The sequence below is a fragment of the Leptodactylus fuscus genome, chromosome 2 (genome assembly GCF_031893055.1).
Source record: "Leptodactylus fuscus isolate aLepFus1 chromosome 2, aLepFus1.hap2, whole genome shotgun sequence".
NCBI classification, from domain to species: Eukaryota; Metazoa; Chordata; class Amphibia; order Anura; family Leptodactylidae; genus Leptodactylus; species Leptodactylus fuscus.
In genome coordinates, this window is record NC_134266.1 from 159434347 (window position 1) to 159455501 (window position 21155).

The window sequence follows — 21155 nt, forward strand, 5'->3', positions numbered from 1 at the left end:
TCCCATTGACTTCAATGGGAGCTGTTCACTTCCTTTTTCCGTGAGCAGTTTCTTTCCGCTTGCAGAAAAAAGAAGTGAGCTGCCCTGCCCTGCTCTTGCCACGGATTCCACGGCTGAATCAGCCGCAGGTGTCCGCAGCGCGATGCTCCCTCCCAAATAAGCCCATTCATTTGGGCCTAATCTGGAGCGGAATGCCATGACAGTCGCAGCTAGCCGTGGTAGCCGTTTTTTTGGATCGGATTCTGAGGTGGATTCCCAGATCAAAATCTGGTCCAAAAAACCCCGTTTGAACTTGCCCTAAGAAAGCTGCACAAATGCAGTTTTTCCTCTAAATTTAACCAATTCAGAATTTTTTGCCAACTTCCCAATATCAAAATGTGTGGAATATTTAATGGTTTCATTATGAAATACAATTTGTCCCACAAAAATTTTGTACGACTTGTACGAAGTCTTTTAGAAGGCTGGGATTAAAAGGCGAAAACCAAAAAAATGGCTGGAGTGGGAAGGTGTTATTAAGGGGGACTTTTTATAAGGTGGAACTCTTAATAATAAGGAATTCTATTTATAAGGCGGCGCTATTATTTTTTATGAGTGACTGTAATTTATAAGGAGAAACTATTACTTATTACTTATTATAAAGGGATATTAATTATAAGGGGCTATGTTTTGTTTTGTTTTTTATAAGGGAGACTACTATTTATAATGAGGGGATGGTTATTTATAACCATGATCTATTATTTATAACTGGGGCTATTAATTGTAAGGGCAAGATATTATTTATAAGACCAGGCAACTATTATTTGTAAGGGGGGCTATTTATAAGAGAAGACTGTTATTTTTAATTGGGCAGTTATTTTAACCACGGGCTATCATATATAAAGGGAACTATTATTTATATGGATGTGGGAGCTATTATTTATAAGATGGAAATACTTATGAGGGCGGGTTCACACCTGCGCCCGGTCTCTGCTTTCAAGTTTCCGTCTTCTGCCCGAGAAACTGGACAGGAGACGGAAACCAGCAGTCAGTTTTCAAACCCATTTATTTGAATGGGTTTGCAAAGTGTCCGCCCGTGACCATCTTCTGCCTCTCCGCGGTGAAACCGTTTTTTTTAAGCAGACACAAAGTCGACGGTTTCGCCACGGAGAACAGAAGACGCTCATGGGCACTCACGGGCAGACACTGACTGCCGGGTTTCCGTCTTCTGCCGACAACGCGGAGAATGTGCGCAGATGTGAACCTGCTCTAAGGGAATAGTATTAATAAGTATTAAGCAGCAACTATTAAGGACAGACTACTGTTTATAAGGTGATAACTATTAATAAGCAGGTGCTATTATTTATAATGGGGAACTGTTTATGAACAATCACTATTTTTATAAAATGTACATCCATTACATATATATATATATATGTATGTGTATACACACTAGTGTGACAGATCAAATTTTATTTTAGAAAAGACACTCCATATCCATATTAGGTTATATTCACACCAAACCATTACAAATAGTAACAAGGCAAACTGATAAAGAGAAATCAGACAAGTGTGTTTAACCTATAATGAGGTGGAGCAGGACAGCTCATACCTGATATGTATAATGTTGTTACACCCAACTACAGTGTACAGCACTAACATTTTGGCTATTAGCTAATCACAGGGTTCTTGGTGAATGGAGCGGTGAGAGAAGTATAGGTCGACACATTTTAATTTCTAGCTAAATTTCGAACATTTACAAAGTAAGGGCTCATTCACACGGAGTAAACGCCAGCTTATTCTGAACGTAAAACACAGAATCAGCGGCGTATAAAGCAGTTCCATTGATTTCTATGGGAGCCAGGATACGAGCGGGCAAAGTGCCCGCGTGTACGGCTCGGCATGAGCAGAGCTAGCCGTACACGCGGGCACTTTCCCTTCACTTCAATGGGAGTGCTCGTAGTGAAAAAAGCAGCCCATTCATTTCTATGGGGAGCGCTCGTATGCCGGCTCCCATAGAAATGAATGGAACTGCTTTATACGCCGCTGATTCTGAACATGTTTTACATTCAGAATAAGCTGGTGTTTACTCCGTGTGAATGAGCCCAAATGTATTAAAGAAGGTATTGCTAGCAGGAAGTATGTACTAAATTATGCACAACACGTAAGGGATTGGGGATGATGATTAAATATATTTTAAATTGCTTGCTTTTAGTCATATTAGTGTAGCAAAGATGATCTTATGATAATCTAATCTATCTATCTATCTGTCTATCTATCTATCTATCTGTCTGTCTGTCTGTCTGTCGGTCGGTCTGTCTATCCATCCATCCATCCATCCATCCATCCCTCCGTCTTTCTAGTTAGCTATCACATAATTTGTTTTATCTATTAACAATGTGGTATTTTATATCCTTGAGTCGCATTTTATTTCATTGTTGCTTAGAATTCTTCGATCTAACCTTGGATGAATACATATTTATCATCCAATATATTTCAAGAGTAAAATTTGCCTGTTATCAATCTCTCTTGCTCAGTGCCTGCACTGATCATGGGCATTAGCCCTATAGATTCATTGCCCTTTTGGCTAGAATTATTGCCCCCATGACAAGACCTGGGTGCAGCCATCTCTTTCCTAGACAGCTGGAGGCCTATTGAAGGCTCACAAGCCCTAGGCAGACTATCTATTTTATATTACTGTGCAATGCAATAGCATTGTAGTGTATTGTACTGGAGATCGAACCTCCTGGGGTTCAGGACCCCTAGGGATTTCCTGGGATTCGGGACCCCCCTCTTTTCTTTGAACACATATGTAAATACACAGACAATGTAAATCACATAAACATTAGGTAGCCCTGAGTCTGAAAATGCCTTATAAAACTATAAAAAAAAATATTTTTCCATGTAGTAAATGCCATAGTTTGAAGAAAAATCTAAAGAGTTGAACTGCCATTTTTTGCAATTTCACCTCTTATAAACATTAGAATAAGAGGTGATCAAAACATCAGACATTCCCCATAACAGTATAAATAAAAAGTACTTCTAGCCCTGCAAAAAACAATGCCTCATTCAGCCCATATATAGAAATATAAAAAATTACAGGTGTCAGAATATGGGGACTCCAAAAATTTATATTTTTCAAAGAGTTACATTTTTTAAGGCCTTAAAACGTAATTCTATCTATCTATCTATCTATCTATCTATCTATCTATCTATCTATCTATCTATCTATCTATCTACCTATCTATCTATCCATCCATCCTTTCTAGCTAACTACCACATAATTTGTTTTCTATATTAAAAAACAGATCCCATTGACTTCAATGGGTGCTGGAATACGCATGCTACTCATTGAAATCAATGGGAGGCTTTTTTACCTATTGCTTTCAATGTGATACGCGCGTATCACATTGAAAGCAATAGGTAAAAAAGCCTCCCATTGATTTCAATGGGTAGCCCGCGTATGCAGGCACCCATTTAAGTCAATGGGATCTGTTTTTTACGCCTTTTACGAGTTTACGTTCAGAATGAACGAGCATAAAGTCCGTGTGAAGGCTCCCTTACTCAGAATTCTTCGACATAACCTTGGAGGAATACATATTTATAATCCAATATACTGTATTAAGAGTAAGATTTGCCTGTTATCAGCCTCGCAACAAAAAAATAGCACTTTTAAGATTTGGTACTGTAAAATAAATCATAAACATTTATGTAAGGAATATGGATAATGGAATACATTTAGACAGGCTTGGTGCGAAGTTTAAGTTCATCAAGGAATGAATCCTGTGTTGCAGAATTCATGCTTGTATTCAAATGTGGGAAGAATATGCAAATCTGTCTCCCAAGATGTAAACAGGGAGACAGTGCCTCTGTTATGCTTCCCTCTATAGCAAGCACCCTGAACAACATGCCCGACTTCCCATGTTGTTCAGGGTGCTTGCTATAGAGGGCAGCATAACAGAGGCACTTTCTCCCTGTTTACATCTTGGGAGACAGATTTGCATATTCTTCCCATGTTCCCTTGCAGTGGAGCAACTATGGCTGTATAAGTCTCCACACACCTGAGAAGGTGGTCTCTCCCTAAGGATAGACGTTATCCCCACAATCTGTATTCAAATGCTGAAGCTAGCCATGCAACTTCAATAGCCAAATACTTGTTTGAGCAACAGCTATTCCTCCTGACCTCACCACCATACATGTGTTCTCAATAGTGAGAGGGGAATGAGCCATTACTAGACTCCTCTGGCTGCTTCTTATCTTACCTAAGAACAAACGATTGGGCATGTTGAGATTTAATATGCCTCATTCTTTTGTCTGTGATATCTGCTGGAACACTTATTAGATGGTTTGACTGATGTTAGTTTACTGTGTCAGCGAAAGGGACAGAGCAATCTGTTGGATACTGTCCAGTGACATAACTAGGAATGGCAAACTATTGATACTGGGCCCCCTCCCTTCCTCACCGACACCGAAGACCTCGACCAACTGACCCCCCCTGCGCTCTCTATTATGCCCCATAGTGGCCCCTGCACACAATATTATGCCCCATAGTGGCCCCTGAACGCAGTATTATACCCCATAATGAGCACCCATGAACAATTATTAATTGTATAATAATCGGAGACTCTGGGGGATACAAACATAAAAAAACACTCTTACTTACCTATCTCCGGGCTGAGAGTCGACTCTCAGCCTGCACTGTGAACAAGCAGACACCGGCGATCCCTGGCGGCCGCGATGGACCCATACGTCCTTTGTGATCGGCCAGTAGATCTCGATCAACGTATTGGGCACCCCTGCCCTAGACCATAGGCTAGCTAAAGTGGGAGAAGCAGGAGGGACCACTCACCCAGTAGGGCCCACCCTGGACTGTTCTGTCTGTTAATAAAGTGAGTCAAGTGCAGAATTACTTGATCTCTCCTCGCTCTTGGTGTGCTACAGACACAGAATGGGAAGAGCAAGGACTGGAGGTGGAGTCTAAAAACTCTTCTTTGACTGCAGCTGGAAAGAACAGGAGGTGAGAGGAGGGCGCTAGCAGCTGCTCTTGGCGGGAAGTGAGGTAAATAACATAACAGAATCATGTTTCTTTTATTTTGTAAAGAGACTGCATGCGTGACTTAGGGTATGTTCACATGGAGTTTTTTGTCAGTGGATTTTGATGCAGAATCCGCCTCAAAATCTGCCAGCAAAAATGGCTCATATTGACTTCAATGGGAGCTGCTCACTTTTTTTTTCTGCTAACTAGTGGCGTACAAAAGAAGCGGATTCCGCGCTGATTCAGCCACAGCGTCCATGGCTTGAGGCAGCATCTATGGCTCACTGGCTCGAGCCAGCGTCCATGGCTCGAGACATGCTCAAGGCATGCTCCTGTTTACGCGCGTATTACATTGAAAGCAATAGGGAAAAAAGCAGCCTATTCATTTCTATGGGGAGCGAATGTATGCCGGCTTCCATAGAAAGCAATGGGATCTATTTTAACGCTGCTGATTCCGAACGAGTTTACACGTTCAGAATCAGCGAGCATATACTCAGTGTGAATGCACCCTTAAAGGGCAAATCAGTATACGCATTGCAAATAAAAACCACGTTCAGCCAAACAAAGAAATAAAAAAAAATAAAAAACCGGGGGGGAGGGAGGAGGTGTACAGGGGTCAATAAGTGGCCACGGCTCCAAACATGGGAGCAAGGTCGTCAGCACGGCCTCCACCCACCAGGTCTCAGTAGGGTCGAGTACCCTGGAAGAGGATCCATGGCGTCCAAACCTCCATAAAAGCATCACGTGCGTCCCTCAGGGACCCCGTAAGGTCCTCCATACACTGGATTCGGGGTTTTTTTTTTTGAAATGTAGATTGTGAGCCCCATACAGGGATCATAACGTACGTTTTGTAGAATGGGAGGAAATTTATGCAAACAAGGGGAGAACATACAAACTCCTTGTAGCTGTTGTTCCTGGTGGGAGTTGAAGCCAGGACTCCAGCGCTGCAAGGCTGCAGCGATAACCACTGAGCCACCGTGTTGCCCCCCCCCCCCTCCCCATACACTGAATTTCATCCACCTTACGGACCCAGTGATAGATAGAAGACGGGCGAGACGATTTCCAGAGAGCCAGAATACAAGTCCTAGCAGCGTTAATTATGTGTCACGGGGCAGATCTGCGATAAGACCGCAGAGGGAGGTCCGAGAGATGGAGCAGGAAGAGAGCCGGCTTACAGGGTAGAGGAATCTGAAAGATCTGAACAATCAATTTGTGAACGCTAGCCTTTAAGTTTTATATCAACTGAGGCAGTGAAAAATATATATAAAAAAATTTCTCACTCACCTGTCCCCGAAGCACAGGTGTCCTCCCGATGCAGTCCAGTCCTTCTGCTGAACAGGTCTCTTCCGGAGCTCCGCTGAAGCCGCTGGTCAGCTTCAGCGCTTACGTGACCCCCAGCTGATTTAAAAATTAAAAAGGTTGTCAATTTTTGCCTGGACAACTCCTTTAAGTAAACGGCATACGTCACTGTTATACACTGTTATCATAACTAATTCACTTCTATGGCAGTTACAGAAACAGCACAAAATGTGTGATTGTTTCTGTAAAACCTGACTACTACTGAGTCTTTGTAATATTACAATGAAATGGCATGCCTTCATAGAAACATACACTCACCGGCCACTTTATTAGGTACACCTGTCCAACTGCTCGTTAACACTTAATCAGCCAATCACATGGCGGCAACTCAGTGCATTTAGGCATGTAGACATGGTCAAGACAATCTCCTGCAGTTCAAACCGAGCATCAGTATGGGGAAGAAAGGTGATTTGAGTGCCTTTGAACGTGGCATGGTTGTTGGTGCCAGAAGGGCTGGTCTGAGTATTTCAGAAACTGCTGATCTACTGGGATTTTCACGCACAACCATCTCTAGGGTTTACAGAGAATGGTCCGAAAAAGAAAAAACATCCAGTGAGCGGCAGTTCTGTGGGCGGAAATGCGTTGTTGATGCCAGAGGTCAGACGAGAATAGCCAGACTGGTTCGAGCTGATAGAAAGGCAACAGTGACTCAAATAGCCACCCGTTACAACCAAGGTAGCCAGAAGAGCATCTCTGAACGCACAGTACGTCGAACTTTGAGGCAGATGGGCTACAGCAGCAGAAGACCACACCGGGTGCCACTCCTTTCAGCTAAGAACAGGAAACTGAGGCTACAATTTGCACAAGCTCATTGAAATTGGACAATTGAAGATTGGAAAAAGGTTGCCTGGTCTGATGAGTCTCGATTTCTGCTGCGACATTCGGATGGTAGGGTCAGAATTTGGCGTCAACAACATGAAAGCATGGATCCATCCTGCCTTGTATCAACGGTTCAGGCTGGTGGTGGTGGTGTCATGGTGTGGGGAATATTTTCTTGGCACTCTTTGGGCCCCTTGGTACCAATTGAGCATCGTTGCAACGCCAAAGCCTACCTGAGTATTGTTGCTGATCATGTCCATCCCTTTATGACCACAATGTACCCAACATCTGATGGCTACTTTCAGCAGGATAATGCGCCATGTCATAAAGCTGGAATCATCTCAGACTGGTTTCTTGAACATGACAATGAGTTCACTGTACTCCAATGGCCTCCACAGTCACCAGATCTCAATCCAATAGAGCATCTTTGGGATGTGGTGGAACGGGAGAGTCGCATCATGGATGTGCAGCCAACAAATCTGCGGCAACTGTGTGATGCCATCATGTCAATATGGACCAAAATCTCTGAGGAATGCTTCCAGCACCTTGTTGAATCTATGCCACGAAGAATTGAGGCAGTTCTGAAGGCAAAAGGGGGTCCAACCCGTTACTAGCATGGTGTACCTAATAAAGTGGCCGGTGCGTGTTTATTTTGTCTTTTGTCCAGGCCCCCTCATCCCATTATCATTTCTAATTAATGTTGGCGTTCAGAAACACAAGAAAGTGTCATTTCTGTTCAGCCAATCTGTATGAGGATGAGTTAATACCGTTTCTCAGCTCACAGCGATAACGTATTATATCGTGGGCTGGTATAATTGATTCTTCTTTCTTTTTCAACACTCGGTTCATCTAAGGAGAAATGGAAAAAAACTCTAGTAGACACCACAAAAAGTAAGTTTATTTTTTTGGTCCTTAAAAAATCTTATGAATTCACAAGAGATATTATTTAGATTTAAGATTGATGCAGTGTTAATAAAAATAAAAAGCTTTTCAGAAAGATTTGTAAACTGCACTAACCACTCTTAAAGAGGACCTTTCATCAGATTGGGCACAGGCAGTTCTATATACTGCTGGAAAGCTGACAGTACGCTGAATTCAGCGCACTATCGGCTTTCCCGATCTGTTCCCTGGGTAAAGAGCTATCGGTCCCGGTACCGTAGCGCTTTACAGTCAGAAGGGCGTTTCTGACACTTAGCCAGGGAGGCCCTTCTGCCTAGCAGCGCCTATCGCGCTGTGCTATTTGAGCGGAGAGGAACGCCCCCTCCCTCTGCTCACTCACCCGCTTACACTGTTCAGCGCGATAGGCGCTGCAGGGCAGAAGGGCATCCCTGGCTAAGTGTCAGAAACGCCCTTCTGACTGTTAAGCGCTACGGTACCAGGACCGATAGCGCTTTACCCGGGGCACAGATCGGGAAAGCCGATAGTACGCTGAATTCAGCGCACTGTTGGCTTTCCAGCAGTATATAGAACAGCCTGTGCCCAATCTGATGAAAGGTCCTCTTTAAACATCTGGAAATTGTCATTGAAATGTGTTACATGGAAGTGGCATCACAATATGTTACCTAAAAATGATTGTCTTCAATCCGGAGGGACAGATAGAGATCACAGGGCAAAGTTACACGCCCCTCCAATGCTACACCTTGTCTAGCTACACTGTGCCCTCATGCATTGTGCCTAATGCCCCCTTGTACTCAGCTCCCATGCATTGTGCCTAATGCCCCCTTGTACTCAGCTCCCATGCATTGTGCCTAATGCCCCCTTGTACTCAGCTCCCATGCATTGTGCCTAATGCCCCCTTGTACGCAGCTCCCATGCATTGTGCCTAATGCCCCCTTGTACTCAGCTCTCATGCATTTTGCCTAATGCCCCCTTGTACTCAGCTCCCATGCATTGTTCCTAATGCCCCCTTGTACTCAGCTCCCATGCATTGTGCCTAATGCCCCCTTGTACTCAGCTCCCATGCATTGTGCCTAATGCCCCCTTGTACTCAGCTCCCATGCATTGTGCCTAATGACCCTTGTACTCAGCTCCCATGCATTGTGCCTATTGCCCCCTTGTACTCAGCTTCTATGCATTGCGCCTAATTCCCCCTTATACTCAGCTCTTATGCATTGTGCCTAATGCCGCCTTAGACTCAGCTCTCATGCATTGTGCCTAATGCCGCCTTAGACTCAGCTTCCATGCATTGTGCCTGATGCCCCCTCGTACTCAGCTCCCATGCATTGTGCCTAATGCTGCCTTAGTCTCAGCTCCCATGCATTGTTCCTAATGCCCCCTTGTACTCAGCTCCCATGCATTGTGCCCTTGTTCTGCACCTGACATGGCCTCATGCATTGGTCCTGCTGCACCAAAGACAATACCACTATATTAGATAAGAGGAGCAACATGGTGGCTCAGTTGTAAACACTGTAGCCTTGCAGCGTTGAAGTCCTGGGTTCAAATCCTGCCATTGACAACATCTGCAAAGAGTTTGTATATACTTCTTGTATTTGCATGGGTTGCATCTATGCTCAGCAGTGCCTCCCCCCCGCCACAGTATTATAGGACATTAGGAGCCTGGCGACAGCCGCTACCCCTGCCTTTTTTTTTTCTTTTTTTAATAGGCTGTTACCGGCAGGGGCCGGGATCGGTAAGTGACACCGCGGGGCCCCCAAGCACTATTATTATACTATTTATTTTTAATACTACTATTATACCATTTTCAGAACCCCAAGTATAATGATCGGAGGCCCCGGAAAGGTAAGCGAACATAATAAACGTCACACAACTAGGCCCGGGTCATGTGACGTCCGTACTTCATTAAAGGTGGCCGACACCACCGAAGACCGCAGCGGAGTGGGTGATAGGTAAGTTACAGTGGTTTTTATGTTTGTATCACCCTTGGTCTCCAATTATTATACTCTGGGGTCTGAAAAGACACCAGAGTATAATAATTGTTCATGGGTGGTCATTATGGGGCATAATACTGTGTGCAGGGGCCACTATGGGGTATAATACTGTGTGCAGGGGCCACTATGGGACATAATACTGTGTGCAGGGGCCACTATGGGACATAATACTGTGTGCAGGGGCCACTATGGGACATAATACTGTGTGCAGGGGCCACTATGGGACATAATACTGTGTGCAGGGGCCACTATGGGACATAATACTGTGTGCAGGGGCCACTATGGGACATAATACTGTGTGCAGGGGCCACTATGGGACATAATACTGTGTGCAGGGGCCACTATGGGACATAATACTGTGTGCAGGGGCCACTATGGGACATAATACTGTGTGCAGGGGCCACTATGGGACATAATACTGTGTGCAGGGGCCACTATGGGACATAATACTGTGTGCAGGGGCCACTATGGGGTATAATACTGTGTGCAGGGGCCACTATGGGACATAATACTGTGTGCAGGGGCCACTATGGGACATAATACTGTGTGCAGGGGCTACTATGGGACATAATACTGTGTGCAGGGGCCACTAAGAGACATAATACTGTGTGCAGGGGTCACTATGGGGTATAATACTGTGTGCAGGGGCCACTATGGGGTATAATACTGTGTGTAGGGGCCACTATGGGGCATAATACTGTGTGCAGGAATGCGGCGGGGGGTCGTCGGTCAGGAAGGGGGGGGGGCATGTCAAATATTCGCCATGGGGCCCCGCCATTCCTAGTTACGCCACTGCCCAGCAGTGTCCCCCACCCCCAAACAGTATTATATGCCCAGCAGTGTCCCCCACCCCCAAACAGTATTATATGCCCAGCAGTGTCCCTCCCCACACACAGTATTACATGCCCAGCGGGGCCCCCCCCCACAGTATTACATGCCCAGCAGTGTCCCCCCCCCCCACAGTATCATATGCCCAGAAGTTCCCACCCCCCACAGTATTACTTGCCCAGCAGTGTCCCCCCCACACACAAACACACACACACGCAGTATTTATTATATGCCCAGAAGTTCCCACCACCCACAGTATTATATGCCCAGCAGTGTCCCCCCCATACAGTATTACATGCCCAGCAGTGCCCCCCCACAGTATTACATGCCCAGCAGTGCCCCCCCACAGTATTACATGCCCAGCAGTGCCCCCCCCACAGTATTACATGCCCAGCAGTGTCCCCCCCCGCAGTATTACATGCCCAGCAGTGCCCCCCCCCACAGTATTACATGCCCAGCAGTGCCCCCCCCACAGTATTACATGCCCAGCAGTGTCCCCCCCCCCCACAGTATTACATGCCCAGTAGTGTGTTCCCCCACACAAACACACACACACACACAGTATTATATCTCCAGCAGTGCCTCTCCCCCACAGTATTATATGCTCCCAACAGCCCCCCTCCGCTCTGGTGATATTATTCTACACCGTGGTCTCCTCAGACCCCAGAGTATAATAATCGGAGGCCCAGGGAAGGTGAATAAAAATAACAATCAGTAATCCTCGCCTTTCCTGGGCATCCTGTCTCTGGCTGTCTTCAGCATCTTCCCGACGTCTCTGTTCAGGCCTGTGATTGGTCATCAGCAGTCATGTGGGGGGACACTGACGTCATTACACCGCTGCGCTCCATCCGACTGCTGGGGCCTATTCTCATGCACATGATGGAAGACGCCAGAGAGGATGCAGAGCCCATGAGAGGTGAGTATATCTATTTATTATTTTAAGTCACCTCCCCTGGGTTAGTATCTATTGAAAAAGGGCCTGACGGGTGGCCACACGGTGGCTCAGTGGTTAGCACTGCAGCCTTGCAGCGCTGGAGTCCTGGTGTTCAAATCCTGCCAAGGGCAAAAAAAAACATCTGCAAGTAGTTTGTATGTTGTTCTCCCTGTGTGTGCATGGATTTCCATCCCATATTCCAAAGCAATACTGATAGGGAAAAAAATGTACATTGTGAGCCCTATGTGGGGCGCACAATCTACATAGAAAAAAAGAAAAAGGGCCTGGCAACATGCCGGTGCCCCTTTTCATTTACAATATATATAGTGGTCGGGGAACCAGGCTTTCCTCGACCGCTGTCATAGTGGTACTGGACCCCGGCTATCTCTAGCTGGTCACGATAGTTACGCCCCTGGCAGTGGGTCTTTGAGGTACTGCTGGCATCTAAGGGGAGCAGGGGGTCTTTGGGGTACGGCTTGCATCTGAAGGAGGGGCGGGGCCTTTGGGGTGCTGCTGGCATCTAAAGGGGGAGTAAACATCCCTGGGGTGCTGCTTGCATGTAATGGTGGGCAGGGGACCTGCTGCATGCGTTTGTATGGGATCCCAGGGGTATTGAATTTGTGTGTTGGGTTCCTGGGGCACTGCTTGTGTGTGAGAGGGAGTTCTGGAGATGGTCCCAGGGTGCTGCCACCTGTGTCCTTGTTTGGAGGTCCCTGGGATGCTACCTGTGTGTGTGAGGGCGTGCTGGCCCCTTGGGTACTTCCACCTGTGGGCATGTGGCAGAGGTTCCAAGGTACTGCTTTGTAGTGTTTAGGTCATGTGGGTGATGCCTTCATGTAAATGGGGGATTCCTGCAATACTGCCTGTATGTGGGCGGGGGTTGTTGATGGGCTCTGAGATGCTACCACCGGTGTGCGTGTGGGGATGCTACCTGTGAGTTGGAGGGGTCCGGCACCTGAGGTGTTGCCACCTATGTGTTAGAGTGCTTCTGCTGTATGCTGAGGGGGATGGGGGCTTCAGTCCCTGGGGGGCTACCATCTGTATCCTGAGAGGGGCGCAGGGGCTGCCGTCTGTAAGGTAGGGGGATCCAGGACGTGGGGGCTGCCTCCTGTGTGCTGTTGTGATCTGGACCCTGGGGAGTTGCTGCCTGTGTGCTGAGGTGATCCAGACACTGGGAGGCTACCACTTGTATGTTGGGGGGAGGGTCCGGTCCATGGGCGGCTGCTGCCTGTGTGCTAGGGGAGGGTGGTGGTCCGGTCCTTGGGGGGGGCTGCCACCTGTATGCTGGGGGCCTGCATCTGTGTGCTAGGATCTCCGGTACTTGGGAGACTGCTGTCTGTGAGCTGTTGTGATCTGGACCCTGGGGGGCTGCCTGTATGATTTGGGTTCCAGTCCCTAGGGGCTGCCGTCTGTGCCTTGGGAAGGGGGATCCCTTAGAGGTTGCTGTCTGGTGTGGGGTGCTATCTTCATGTAAGTGGGGGGTGCTGCCTCTATGTGAGGGGAGGCTGTGGGTGTCCCTGGGCAGGCTGCCACCTGTGTGCATGGGGTCAGGTCCCTGGTCGGTTGTCATCTGTGTGTTGGTGGAGGGGGTTCTTGGGGAGTGCCACTTTTCTAGTGTGTGTGGAGTCCCTGGGGTGTTTCTGCATGTGTGAAGTAGGTGGTTGGGGAAGGGGGCTGCTTGGGTGTAAGCAGAGTAAATCACATATCTCTGGTTACATAACGCAGGGATGCTGAAGTTATAACATACAGTAGTGCCCCTGTGTTAAATATATTCTCACTCCTCCTGCATTATAAATAGAATGGCCCCCACATCCTACTGTCCCAGCCTTTATAGCCAGGGTGTGAGCTGTATGCATAAACATTCTGCACTGCTCACTCTCCACAGTGTTTAAAGAGGACCTTTCGTCACTTGGGGCACATGCGGTTTTATATACTGCTAGAAAGCCGACAGTGTGCTGAATTCAGCGCTCTATCGGCTTTCCCGATCTGTGCCCCCGGTGAAGAGCTATCACTGCCGGTACCGTAGCTCTTCATAGTCAGAAGGGCGTTTCTGACACTGTCAGGAACGCCCTTCCTCACAGCAGCGTCTATAGCGCTGTACTATGAGAGCGGGGAGGAACGCCCCCTCCCTCTCCTAATAGTACTTGTCCATAGGTCCCTGGGCAGGCTGCCACCTGTCTGAATGGGGTCAGATCCCTGACTGTCATCTATGTGATGGTGGAGAAGGTTCCTGGGGATAATACTCATCCATAGACTAGTAGTGAAGGGGGGGGCGTTCCTGCCCGCTCTCGCAGTCCAGCGCTATAGGCGCTGATGGGAGGAAGAGCGTTCCTGACTGTCATAAACGCCCTTCTGACAGTGAAGAGCTACGGTACCAGCACTGATAGCTCTTCACTGGTGACACAGAACGGGAAAGCCGATAGAGCGCGAGATTCTGTGAAAGTTCCTCCTTAAACAACGTACAGCCTGGCGCACATGTGATCCTATCTTACCTCTAGTAACACCATCACATGAGACGACAGTGGCTGTTTTTTTCCATGAGAGCAGGTAATACTAGACCAGGACAGGTAAGTGTGTGGGGGGGGGGGGGGGGTTGATAACTAGTGGAGGTGGGATTTTGTTTGTTTATTGTTTTGTTTTTTAAAATGGACGAGGATTGCGCAGATGGTTTTATTTCAATAAAATATATATTTTTTAAAATGTATGTTTGTTTTAGTAATATTACTGTAGGTGGAGCTTATCATAAGATATAGGTCCTATACTGACTAACCTATAGAGAATATACCCAGACCATGGACCTACCTGCAGCAACTACAGAATATACCCAGACCATGAACCTACCTGCAGCAACTCCATTCTAGCCAATTCTGTAGTGAGACAGCTAGAATGGAGTTGCTGTAGGTAGGACCTACCTATAGCAACTACAGAATATACCCAGACCATGAACCTACCTGCAGCAACTCCATTCTAGTCAGTTCTGTAGTGAGACAGCTAGAATGGAGTTGCTGCAAGGAGAACCTACCAAGAGCAACTACAGAATATACCAAGACCATGAACCTACCTGCAGAAACTCCATCCTAGTCAATTCTGTAGTGAGACAGCTAGAATGGAGTTGCTGTAAGGAGGACCTACCTATAGCAACTACAGAATATACCCAGACCACGAACCTACCATCAGCAACTCCATTCTAGCCAATTCTGTAGTGAGACAGCTAGAATGGAGTTGCTGCAAGGAGGACCTACCTATAGCAACTACAGAATATACCCAGACCATGAACCTACCTGCAGCAACTCCATTCTAGCCAATTCTGTAGTGAGACAGCTAGAATGGAGTTGCTGTAGGTAGGACCTACCTATAGCAACTACAGAATATACCCAGACCATGAACCTACCTGCAGCAACTCCATTCTAGTCAATTCTGTAGTGAGACAGCTAGAATGGAGTTGCTGTAGGGAGGACCTACCTATAGCAACTACACAATATACTGAGACCATGAACCTACCTGCAGCAACTCCATTCTAGTTAGCTCTGTAGTGAGACAGCTAGAATGGAGTTGCTGTAGGGAGGACCTACCTATAACAACTACAGAATATACCCAGAACATGAACCTACCTGCAGCAACTCCATTCTAGTCAGCTCTGTAGTGAGACAGCTAGAATGGAGTTGCTGTAAGGAGGACCTACCTATAGCAACTGCAGAATATACCCAGACCATGAACCTACCTGCAGCAACTCCATTCTAGTCAGCTGTGTAGTGAGACAGCTAGAATGGAGTTGCTGTAAGGAGGACCTACCTCTAGCAACTACAGAATATACCCAGACCACAAACCTACCTGCAGCAACTCCATTCTAGCCAATTCTGTAGTGAGACAGCTAGAATGGAGTTGCTGTAGGGAGGACCTACCTATAGCAACTACAGAATATACCCAGACCATGAACCTACCTGCAGCAACTCCATTCTAGCCAATTCTGTAGTGAGACAGCTAGAATGGAGTTGCTGTAAGGAGGACCTACCTATAGCAACTACAGAATATACCCAGACCACGAACCTACCAGCAGCAACTCCATTCTAGCCAATTCTGTAGTGAGACAGCTAGAATGGAGTTGCTGTAGGGAGGACCTACCTATAGCAACTACAGAATATACCGAGACCAAGAACCTACCTGCAGCAACTACAGAATATACCCAGACCATGAACCTACCTGCAGCAACTCCATTCTAGCCAATTCTGTAGTGAGACAGCTAGAATGGAGTTGCTGTAAGGAGGACCTACCTGTAGAAACTACAGAATACCCTGAGACCATGAACCTACCGGCAGCAACTCCATTCTAGTCAGTTCTGTAGTGAGACAGCTAGAATGGAGTTGCTGCAAGGAGAACCTACCAAGAGCAACTACAGAATATACCAAGACCATGAACCTACCTGCAGAAACTCCATCCTAGTCAATTCTGTAGTGAGACAGCTAGAATGGAGTTGCTGTAAGGAGGACCTACCTATAGCAACTACAGAATATACTGAGACCATGAACCTACCTGCAGCGACTCCATTCTAGCCAATTCTGTAGTGAGACAGCTAGAATGGAGTTGCTGTAGGGAGGACCTACCTATAGCAGCTACACAATATACTGAGACCATGAACCTACCTGCAGCAACTCCATTCTAGCCAATTCTGTAGTGAGACAGCTAGAATGGAGTTGCTGTAGGGAGGACCTACCTATAGCAACTACAGAACACCCTGAGACCATGAACCTACCTGCAGCAACTCCATTCTAGTCAGTTCTGTAGTGAGACAGCTAGAATGGAGTTGCTGTAGGGAGGACCTACCTATAGCAACTACAGAATATACTGAGACCATGAACCTACCTGCAGCGACTCCATTCTAGTTAGCTCTGTAGTGAGACAGCTAGAATGGAGTTGCTGTAGGGAGGACCTACCTATAGCAACTACAGAATATACCCAGAACATGAACCTACCTGCAGCAACTCCATTCTAGTCAGCTCTGTAGTGAGACAGCTAGAATGGAGTTGCTGTAAGGAGGACCTACCTATAGCAACTGCAGAATATACCCAGACCATGAACCTACCTGCAGCAACTCCATTCTAGTTAGCTCTGTAGTGAGACAGCTAGAATGGAGTTGCTGTAAGGAGGACCTACCTATAGCAACTACAGAATATACCCAGACCACGAACCTACCAGCAGCAACTCCATTCTAGCCAATTCTGTAGTGAGACAGCTAGAATGGAGTTGCTGTAGGGAGGACCTACCTATAGCAACTACAGAATATACCCAGACCATGAACCTACCTGCAGCAACTCCATTCTAGTCAGCTCTGTAGTGAGACAGCTAGAATGGAGTTTCTGTAGGGAGGACCTACCTATAGCAACTACAGAATATACCCAGACCATGAACCTACCTGCAGCAACTCCATTCTAGCCAATTCTGTAGTGAGACAGCTAGAATGGAGTTGCTGTAGGGAGGACCTACCTATAGCAACTACAGAATATACCCAGAACATGAACCTACCTGCAGCAACTCCATTCTAGTTAGCTCTGTAGTGAGACAGCTAGAATGGAGTTGCTGTAAGGAGGACCTACCTATAGCAACTACAGAATATACCCAGACCACGAACCTACCAGCAGCAACTCCATTCTAGCCAATTCTGTAGTGAGACAGCTAGAATGGAGTTGCTGTAGGGAGGACATACCTATAGCAACTACAGAATATACCCAGAACATGAACCTACCTGCAGCAACTCCATTCTAGTCAGCTCTGTAGAGAGACAGCTAGAATGGAGTTGCTGTAAGGAGGACCTACCTATAGCAACTACAGAATATACCGAGACCATGAACCTACCTGCAGCAACTCCATTCTAGCCAATTCTGTAGTGAGACAGCTAGAATGGAGTTGCTGTAAGGAGGACCTACCTCTAGCAACTACAGAATATACCCAGACCACGAACCTACCAGCAGCAACTCCATTCTAGCCAATTCTGTAGTGAGACAGCTAGAATGGAGTTGCTGTAGGGAGGACCTACCTATAGCAACTACAGAATATACCGAGACCATGAACCTACCTGCAGCAACTCCATTCTAGCCAATTCTGTAGTGAGACAGCTAGAATGGAGTTGCTGTAAGGAGGACCTACCTATAGCAACTACAGAATATACCCAGACCATGAACCTACCTGCAGCAACTCCATTCTAGTCAGCTCTGTAGTGAGACAGCTAGAATGGAGTTGCTGTAAGGAGGACCTACCTATAGCAACTACAGAATATACCCAGACCACGAACCTACCATCAGCAACTCCATTCTAGCCAATTCTGTAGTGAGACAGCTAGAATGGAGTTGCTGTAGGGAGGACATACCTATAGCAACTACAGAATATACCCAGAACATGAACCTACCTGCAGCAACTCCATTCTAGTCAGCTCTGTAGTGAGACAGCTAGAATGGAGTTGCTGTAAGGAGGACCTACCTATAGCAACTACAGAATATACCCAGACCATGAACCTACCTGCAGCAACTCCATTCTAGCCAATTCTGTAGTGAGACAGCTAGAATGGAGTTGCTGTAGGGAGGACATACCTATAGCAACTACAGAATATACCCAGAACATGAACCTACCTGCAGCAACTCCATTCTAGTCAGCTCTGTAGTGAGACAGCTAGAATGGAGTTGCTGTAAGGAGGACCTACCTATAGCAACTACAGAATATACCCAGACCATGAACCTACCTGCAGCAACTCCATTCTAGCCAATTCTGTAGTGAGACAGCTAGAATGGAGTTTCTGTAGGGAGGACCTACCTATAGCAACTACACAATATACTGAGACCATGAACCTACCTGCAGCAACTCCATTCTAGCCAATTCTGTAGTGAGACGGCTAGAATGGAGTTGCTGCAAGGAGGACCTACCTATAGCAACTACAGAATATATTGAGACCATGAACCTACCTGCAGCAACTCCATTCTAGTCAGTTCTGTAGTGAGACAGCTAGAATGGAGTTGCTGTAGGGAGGACCTACCTATAGCAACTGCAGAATATACCCAGACCATGCACCTACCTGCAGCAACTCCATGCTAGCCAGTTCTGTAGTGAGACAGCTAGAATGGAGTTGCTGTAGGGAGGACCTACCTATAGCAACTACAGAATATACTGAGACCATGAACCTACCTGCAGCAATTCCATGCCTGCCAATTATGTAGTGAGACAGCTAGAATGGAGTTGTTGTAGGGAGGACCTACCTACAGCAACTACAGAATATACTGAGACCATGAACCTACCTGCAGCAACTCCATTCTAGTCAGTTCTGTAGTGAGACAGCTAGAATGGAGTTGTTGTAGGGAGGACCTACCTATAACAACTACAGAATATACCCAAACCATGAACCTACCTGCAGCAACTCCATTCTAGCCAATTCTGTAGTGAGACAGCTAGAATGGAGTTGCTGTAGGGAGGACCTACCTACAGCAACTACAGAATATACCCAGAGCATGAACCTACCTTCAGCAACTCCATTCTAGTCAGTTCTGTAGTGAGACAGCTAGAATGGAGTTGCTGTAGGGAGGACCTACCTATAGCAGCTACAGAATATACCCAGACCATCAACCTACCTGCAGCAACTCCATTCTAGCCAATTCTGTAGTGAGACAGCTAGAATGGAGTTGCTGTAGGGAGGACCTACCTATAACCACCAGAGAATATACCCAGACCATGAACCTACCTGCTGCAACTCCATTCTAGTCAGCTCCGTAGTGAGACAGCTAGAATGGAGTTGCTGTAGGGAGGACCTACCTATAGCAACTATAGAATATACTGAGACCATGAACCTACCTGCAGCAACTCCATTCTAGTCAGTTCTGTAGTGAGACAGCTAGAATGGAGTTGCTGTAGGGAGGACCTACCTATAGCAACTACATAATACACAAAGACAATGAACCTACCTGAAGCAACTCCATTCTAGCCAATTCTGTAGTGAAACAGCTAGAATGGAGTTGCTGCAAAGAGGACCTACCTATAGCAACTACAGAATATACTGAGACCATGAACCTACCGGCAGCAACTCCATTCTAGTCAATTCTGTAGGGAGACAGCTAGAATGGAGTTGCTGTAAGGAGGACCTACCTATAGCAACTATAGAATATACCCAGACCATGAACCTACCTGCAGCAACTCCATTCTAGCCAATTCTGTAGTGAAACAGCTAGAATGGAGTTGTTATAGGGAGGACCTACCTATAGCAACTACAGAATATACCCAGACCATGAACCTACCTGCAGCAACTCCATTCTAGCCAATTCTGTAGTGAGACAGCTAGAATGGAGTTGCTGCAAGGAGGACCTACCTATAGCAACTACACAATATACTGAGACCATGAACCTACCTGCAGCAACTCCATTCTAGCCAATCCTGTAGGGAGACAGCTAGAATGGAGTTGCTGTAGGGAGGACCTACCTATAGCAACTAGAGAATATACAGAGACCATGAACCTACCTGCAGCATCTCCATTCTAGTCAGTTCTGTAGTGAGACAGCTAGAATGGAGTTGCTGTAGGGAGTACCTACCTGCAGCAACTACAGAATATACTGAGACCATGAACCTACCTGCAGCAACTCCATTCTAGCCAGTTCTGTAGTGAGACAGCTAGAATGGGGTTGCTGTAGGGAGGACCTACCTATAGCAACTACAGAATATACCCAGAGCATGAACCTACCTGCAGCAACTCCATTCTAGTCAGTTCTGTAGTGAGACAGCTAGAATGGAGTTGCTGTAGGGAGGACCTACCTATAGCAACTACAGAATATACCGAGACCATGAACCTACCTGCAGCAACTCCATTCTAGCCAGTTCTGTAGTGAGACAGCTAGAATGGAGTTGCTGTAGGGAGGACCTACCTATAGCAACTACAGAATATACCGAGACCATGAACCTACCTGCAGCAACTCCATTCTAGTCAATTCTGTAGTGAGACAGCTAGAATGGAGTTGCTGTAGGGAGGACCTACCTATAGCAACTACAGAATATACCGAGACCATGAACCTACCTGCAGCAACTCCATTCTAGCCAATTCTGTAGTGAGACAGCTAGAATGGAGTTGCTGTAGGGAGTACCTACCTGCAGCAACTACAGAATATACTGAGACCATGAACCTACCTGCAGCAACTCCATTCTAGTCAGTTCTGTAGTGAGACAGCTAGAATGGAGTTGCTGCAAGGAGGACCTACCTATAGCAACTACACAATATACTGAGACCATGAACCTACCGGCAGCAACTCCATTCTAGCCAATTCTGTAGGGAGACAGCTAGAATGGAGTTGCT

The 21155-nt window shown here is 46.6% G+C and overlaps 1 pseudogene; it reads right to left on the minus strand.

Moving 5' to 3' along the window:
- LOC142194094 (myosin-7B-like) overlaps positions 1–21155 on the minus strand; it is a 62458-nt pseudogene that overhangs the window by 828 nt on the left and 40475 nt on the right.